The sequence below is a fragment of the Glycine soja genome, chromosome 9 (genome assembly GCF_004193775.1).
Source record: "Glycine soja cultivar W05 chromosome 9, ASM419377v2, whole genome shotgun sequence".
Lineage (NCBI taxonomy): Eukaryota > Viridiplantae > Streptophyta > Magnoliopsida > Fabales > Fabaceae > Glycine > Glycine soja.
In genome coordinates, this window is record NC_041010.1 from 22,486,816 (window position 1) to 22,494,516 (window position 7,701).

The 7,701-nt window shown below is 45.6% G+C and overlaps 1 non-coding gene across 1 annotated transcript; it reads left to right on the plus strand.

Annotated features, from left to right (window-relative positions):
• The first annotated feature begins 1,783 nt into the window (after positions 1–1,783).
• Positions 1,784–1,890, plus strand: LOC114369029. The gene has a single exon (XR_003657491.1). It is a non-coding gene; the product is annotated as a small nucleolar RNA R71 (small nucleolar RNA).
• The last annotated feature ends 5,811 nt before the right edge of the window (positions 1,891–7,701 follow it).

Genomic DNA, 7,701 nt, shown 5'->3' on the forward strand with positions numbered 1-7,701 from the left:
TCATCAACAATATGGTCAATTATTTCAGCACGAAATACAGAAAGATCTTCAGATGGGTGTTTCATAGCATCAAGAATATTAAAATGAACAGTTATATCACCAAACTCCATAGATAGTGTGCCTGCATAAACATCTATCTTAGTTCTAGCATTTTTCATAGAAGGTCTGCCTAGAATGATGGGAACTGATCCTTGAGAAAATCCCTCCTCCATATTCAAAATATAAAAATCAACAGGGAAAATCAGTTCACCAACTCTAACTAAGACATCCTCTATGAAACCAGCAGGATAGGCAACACTTCTATTAGCTAAATGAATTACCACATCAGTTGACTGTAAAGGACCAAGAGATAGAGAATTAAAAATAGACAGAGGCATAACACTAACAGAAACTCCTAAATCTAGCATGGCATTGTCAAACTTATTGTTCCCTATAATACAAGGTATGTTGAATGTACCTGGATCTTTACATTTTTTAGGGATTTGGGGAACAGATTTACCAATCAATGCGGAGACATTTCTGCCCATGCTAATTCTTTCACTTCCTTTAAGCTTCCGCTTATTAGTGCACAGCTCCTTCAAGAATTTTGCATATCTTGGAATTTTCTTTATTGCATCCAGCAGAGGTATGTTTACCTCTACTTTTCTAAATGTTTCCAATATCTCCTTCTCTGCCTCTTCCTTTTTTTTTCTTGGAAATTGCTCTTGGAGGGAATGGAAGAGGGATATGTTGCTTCTGTAAATCAGAATTACCAGTGGAAGATTCATCTGCATATAAATTGTTAGGTAACTTACTCTTTAAATTTTTGTCATCGTCTTTTTCTGGAGTAGAGTGAGGTTGGGCAGGTTCATTTGCAGATGAGGAAGATGCTACTGGTTGAGGTCCTTGACACTGCTTTCCCGACCTCAATGTAATGGCACTCATATTTTTGGGATTCTGGACAGATTGAGAAGGTAATCTGTCAGAATTCTGGGACTGTTGTTGATTTAACTGTGTAGCCAGTTGTCCCATCTAATTAGTTAAGCTCTGAATCGAGGCTCTGGTCTCTTGTTGAAACTGCATGTTTTGCATAGTCATTTGCCTCACAAGTTCTTCATGGGAAGGTTGCGGAGGAGCCTCAACTGTTTGTTTTTTCTGGGGTTGTTGCTATTGTTGTTGTTGCTGCGGGATTGGTGGAGGAACGTATGGTCTGCTTGGGCCAGCAACATTCTGAAAATAAGGCTGTTATTGTTGTTGTTGTTGTTGTGAAGGATTCGACCATCTAAGGTTGGGATGATTCCTCCACCCGGGATTGTACCTGTTGCTGGAGAGGTCATAATTGTTCTGGTGTGGTTGATTTCACTGCTGAGGTTGAGGAGGTCTATTGTAGATGTTTGTAGCATAAGCTTCAGGCTGTTCAATTGCTCCAGGTTGCTGCACAGAAGGGCAAAGGTCTGTATGGTGATCTGCAGAAGAACATAGACAACAGACTCTTGCAATAGGTGTAGATTTCTGATACATGGCAAGTTGGGTTACTAGGTTGACCAAGGCATCAAGTTTTCCTTCAAGCTTTTTATTTTCAGTAGGTGAAGATGAATTTGTGGCCACCTCATGGACTCCTCTAAGGACAATAGCATCATTTCTTACACTGAATTGTTGGGAGTTGGAAGCCATCTTCTCAATCAAATTCCTAGCCTCAGCAGGGGTCATATCACCAAGAGCTCCACCACTGGCAGCATCAATTATACTCCTCTCCATGCTGCTAAGTCCCTCATAGAAATATTGAAGAAGGAGTTGCTCAGAAATCTAGTGGTGAGGGCAGCATGCACACAATTTCTTGAATCTTTCCCAATACTCATGCAATCTTTCTCCACTAAGTTGCCTGATGCCTGAAATGTCTTTTCTGATGGCAATGGTCCTAGATGCAGGGAAGAATTCCTCCAAGAACACCCTCTTAAGGTCATCCCAGCTGAAAATAGACCTGGGAGCAAGGTAGTACAACCAATCTTTTGCCACTCCCTCCAGAGAATGAGGAAAAAGCCTTTAGAAAGATATGATCTTCTTGGACATCAGGGGGCTTCATGGTGGAACAAACAACATGGAACTCTGATGTGCCATCATTTTCTTCTATTTTCTAAACCCTTTTTGCACCATTTTAATTACTGATTGGTCTTAATTGTCAATTAATTAGGCATCTCGTGCCAATCCTTGTATGACACCGTCATCTTCTGAATGATCTTCTTGTTTGCCGCCTCAACTGCCCCATTCATCTTGGGCTATAAGGCGTGGAATTGTGGTGTTGGATCTTAAAATCCTTACACATTTCCTTCATCATCTTATTGTTCAGGTTGGTGCCATTATCCGTGATAATTTTCCTGGGCAACCCATACCGGTAGATTATTTCCTTCTTAATGAATCTAACCACCACGCTCCTCGTCATGCTGGCATACGAGGCTGCTTCAACCCATTTGGTGAAGTAGTCAATGGCGACCAAGATGAAGTGATGTTCGTTTGACACCTTGGGTTCAATGGCTCCGATCACATCTATTCCCTACATAGAGAAGGGCCAAAGTGTTGCCAATACGTTCAAAGGCATTGGCGGAGCATTGACATTGTTCGTGAATGTATGGCACTTGTGGCATTTTCTCACATGGATGCAACAATCATTTTCCATAGTGAGATAGTAATACCCCGTCCTCAAAATCTTACGGGCCATGGCATACCCATTGGCATGTGTTCCAAAGGATCCCTCATGCACCTCTATGAGCATTTGCTCGGCCTCCTTGGCATCCACACATCAGAGCAAAACCATGTCATGGTTTTGCTTATACAGGACACCCCCACTCAGGAAGAAACCGACTGCTAACCTCTACAACATCCTCTTGTCGTTGTCGGAAGCCTCCTTTGGGTACTCCTTGTCTTCGACATAACGCTTGATATCAAAGTACCAGGACCTACCATATTGCTCCTCTTCCATCAAGCAACAATGCACGGGCAAGCCGCGACATCTGAACTCGATGTACGACAAGTCTCCGTGCGGAGTCAACTAAAACTTGGAGGCCAGGGTGGCAAGCGCATCGGCCATTTGATTTTCTTCCCTAGGAATGTGGTGGAAGGATATGTCATCGAAGAACTCTGTCAGCTTCTTAATGTAGGCCTGGTAAGGTATCAACTTATGATCCTTAGTCTCCCATTCTTTCCTCAGCTGGTGAATCACCAATGCTGAGTCCCCGTACACTTTGAGCAATTTGATGTTAAAGTCAATTGCCGCTTGGATCCTAAGGGTGCATGCCTCGTATTCAGCCATATTGTTCATGCAATCGAAGCCCAACTTTGCCATGAAGGGAATGCACTAATTGTCGGGAGAGACCAAAGCTGCCCCAACCCCATGGCCTAGGGCGGTGGACGTGCCATCGAACCACACGATCCACTTATCCCTATTCTCATCCTCAACCTTTTCCTCGAATAAAGCCATGATGTCTTCATCCAGAAACTCTGGATGCATGGGCTGGTAGTCATTGAGGGGCTACTGAGCTATATAGTCTGTCAAAGTGCTTCCTTTTATTGCCTTTTGAGTGACATAAACAATGTCGAACTCAGACAACAGAACCTGCCATCGAGCGATCCGTCCGGTGAGAGCAGGTTTCTCAAAAATGTACTTTACTAGGTCCATCTTGGATACCAACCAAGTGGTGTGGCTTAGCATGTACTGCCTTAGATGATGGGCCACCCATACCAAGGCACAACACGTCCTTTCAAGCAGAGAGTAATTCATCTCATAGGCAGTGTACTTCTTGCTCAAGTAGTAGATAGCCTGTTCCCTATTTCCGAAATTGTCATGCTGTCCTAGCATACACCCCATCGACTCATTCAACACTGTCATGTATAGGATAAGAGGCCTCCTGGGCACCGGTGGCATAAGCATAGGAGGATTCATAAGGCACTACTTGATCCTTCTGAATGCCACATGACAGTCGTCGTTCCATCAGACGGACTGATTCTTGCGCAAAAGTTTAAAGAGAGGCTCACAGGTAGCAGTGAGCTACGATATGAACCTTGTTATATAATTCAAGCGCCCCAAGAAACCTCGGACTTGCTTTTCAATGCGTAGTTCAGGCATTTCAAGGATGGCTTTCACTTTCTTGGGATCCACCTCTATCCCTTTCTGACTTACTACGAAACCAAGTAATTTTCCCGACTTGACACCGAAGGTACACTTGGAGGGATTCAATCTTAACTGATACTGACAGGTTGACAAGATGTTCCTTCTCAGTTCTGGACTTGGCAATCATGTCATCCACGTAGACTTGAATCTTTTTATGCATCATATTGTGGAACAATGCCACCATAGCCTGCTGATAGGTTGCCCCAGCGTTTTTGAGCCCAAAGGAAATCACCTTATAACAGAATGTTCCCCACAAGGTGATGAACGTAGTCTTCTCCATGTCCTTCGGTGCCATCTTTATTTGATTGTAACCCGAGAACCCGTCCATGAAGGAAAACAAAGCAAAATTGGCTGTGTTATCCACCAGGACATCGATGTGTGGTAAGGGAAAGTTATCCTTTGAACTTACTTGGTTTAGGTCCCAATAGTCCACACACATCCATACTTTCCCATCCTTCTTAGGGACTGGCACAATGTTGGCCACCCATTCGGGGTATCGAGCCACCGCCAAAAATCCAGCGTCGAACTGCTTTTTCACGTCTTCTTTGATCTTTAAGGACATCTCGGGCTTCATCCTTCTTAGCTTTTGTTTTTTCGGGGAACAGCTGGGATTCAGCAGTAACCGATGCTGTAAAATGTCGGGGTTCAAACCGACCATATCTTGGTATGACCAAGTGAAGATGTCTTGGTACTTTCGTAGCAAAACCACCAATTCATCATGAATCGGTGTGGTCATGCCTGTACCAACCTTTACCTCCTTCGTTTCCTCGCCAACACCCAAGTTTACGATTTCCATCTCTTCTTGGTGTGGCTTCATTTCTCATTCTTCCTGAGCGACCATCCTTTCTAGCTATGGGGGAATCCCCGCATCCTCATCTTCTTCATCCTCAGGTCGATTCGCTACTCACTCAAAATCAACGTTAGGGTCCTCGATATTAGTACCTTCATAGGACTCATCGTTGGATCTGTACCATTTAACTGCAATAGAAATAAACATGCAAATGAATGAGAACAAGTGAAGGTGCAAGAATAAATGAAGAAAAGATTGTATTTTATATATCTGATAGCAAAAAAGACAAAATGCATTAATAGGGAGAAAACCCTAAAGCCTAGGCCCAACCATAGGGTTAAAACTAACAATTACATTAGGCTTGCCATGGAAACTCCAGGTTGCTCAACAACTTGCCAGTTTCCCAATTCGAACTCAGGAAGGCATGGTTGTACCTAATTCGAACGCTCTTGGGGGGCTTCATCATGGATCATGGCGACTTGCCATTCACACCTCCAGCCCGCACTTACAAAGCTTTTGCTGATGTGACACGGAGGGGTCCCTTTCACTTGTGGCCTTTGCTGTTGGCCCCCGCCCCAACCCTTTCTCTCTAGGGCGCATCTTCTTACATCAGCGTGTGTGGGCCTATATCCTTGCCCAAACCTCCCGTGGTTCTCCTTCAATTCCACCAAGCTGGCCACACCATCGTTGTTCCATCCTAAGCCCATCTCGGGCTCATACCCATGTCCTAACATCTCGACGGCTGTCATCAAAAGCCCATACCACCATCGAGCTCGACCGCATGTGGGATGTGTTGAATGGTAGTTTGTCTAAGGTACTCTTGGGCATGACGTTGAGTGATGAGCCATTGTCGAAGTACCTTGGCCTCAATGTGGTCCATACACTTGACGGACATGTGTAGGGCCTTATTGTGTCCCTTCCCTTCGACAGGGATCTCCTCCTCGGCAAAGGTGAGGTAGTTATTAGTAGTAATATTTCCGACGATGCCCTCGAAGCCTTCCACAGAGATATCTTGGGCCATGTGGGCTTAATTCAAAACCTTAACTAAAAGCGCCCGGTGAGGTTCAGAACTCATAAGCAATTCCAACAGGGAGACCCTAGCTGGGGTCTTGTTGAGTTGTTCAATCACTTTGAACTCACTCTGTTGAATGATTCGGAGGAACTCGTTGGCTTCTTCCATGGATACCTTCTTTCCACCGAAGTCTCCTTCTTTCTCAACAAATCTCTCGTCTGGGACATCCTCATCCGGAGCGGGGCTTACTTTGTCGGTTTCCTCTATGACCACCTTTGCTTTTCCCTTTGCGTCCTTGGATCGCACCAATGGATCAGGTGCCGTGAAGATGCGCCCGCTATGGGTCACACCACTTGTACTAGTGATGTTGGTAACTTTGGCATAGGGTAAGTCACCACTGATGGGCTCATCTTTCTTTTTGCTTAGCTTCTGAGGGGTGTACCTCCACGGGACCGCCTTGTTGCTTCTATAAGGGAAAGGAATGGGTTTGCTACCCAAAAAAGGTCGAGGGCCTTGGGGTTCTTGGGAAGCAGCATCTCTGGTGAAGTGTATCACCAAAGGCTTGGGTTTACTGGGGCTTTCTTTGTCCGCCGACTGCATGTACACGTGCTGCTCTCTCTTGTTTTCATCACTGATTTCAAGCCGGCCTTGGTCCATCATTAGCTGTAACAGCTTCTCTGCTGTTGAACACGTTTCCATGTCATGTGATGTGCCCAGATGCATCAAATAGGAATCCCCCTTATGCCCATCAAGGGAAACCATGCCCGCCTCTTGTAGTGCTTCAAAAATAAACCTCTTAGAGGTCACCACGTCCTTCATCTGCTTCGGCCGCTGCAACCTACACTCCTCTATTGCATTTACTGTTGGCCCTCCATGATTGGCGAGCGGGTTTGTCTTCACATTCGGGCCATCTTCTTGGAATGTTAGCCACCCCGCGTCAATCAAGCTTTGGAATTTATGCTTGAGGGAGAAGCACTAGTCGATTGAATGCCCCAGAGTACCCCCGTGATACGCACAGGTCGCGTTGGGGTTGTACCACCTCGGGAAAGGAGACTGGTAGATTCTTTCGGGGGTCACTATCGACAACTGGTTGGCGATTAAGGATGGTAACAAGTCCCTATATGACATTGGAATCAAAGCAAACTCCGGAAGCTTCTACACTGGAGGGTTCCTCCCCGGATTGAAATTCATGCCGGGATTGGAATTGCCAGTAGGACGAGGCTACACAGGAGCCGGGGTTTGAGCGAGGGCTCTTTTTGGCAGGGCAGATGTCCTTTGCTGGATAGGTTCCAAGTTGGAGGAGTTTCTGGTGTTGGCCGAAAAGCCCGGATGGTGTTGGGTATACTGATGAGTATCATGAGGGGTTTGTTGGGGTTTCGGCCAAGCAGGAGCCAAGGTCACAACGTGAGCATCCCCTTTTTTCCTTTTTACCCCAGTCGCACTGGATCTTCTGCTGCATGTTCTGGCAGGGGCAACATAGTTGAACTTCCCCCTTTTTAGGCCTACCTCGATCCTCTTGCCCGTGAATACTAGATCTGCAAAGCTAGAGGGCATGTAGCCTACCAACTTCTCATAGTAGAACACTGGAAGTATGTCTGTTATCATTGTGATCATTTCTCTTTCTACCATAGGGGGCACTACTTGCGCCGCCAATTCCCTCCACCTCTGGGCATATTCCATGAATGGTTCATGCTCCCGCTTGCTCATGTTCTGCAGCTGGGTTCTGTCGGTAGCCATGTCAGTGTTATATTGGTA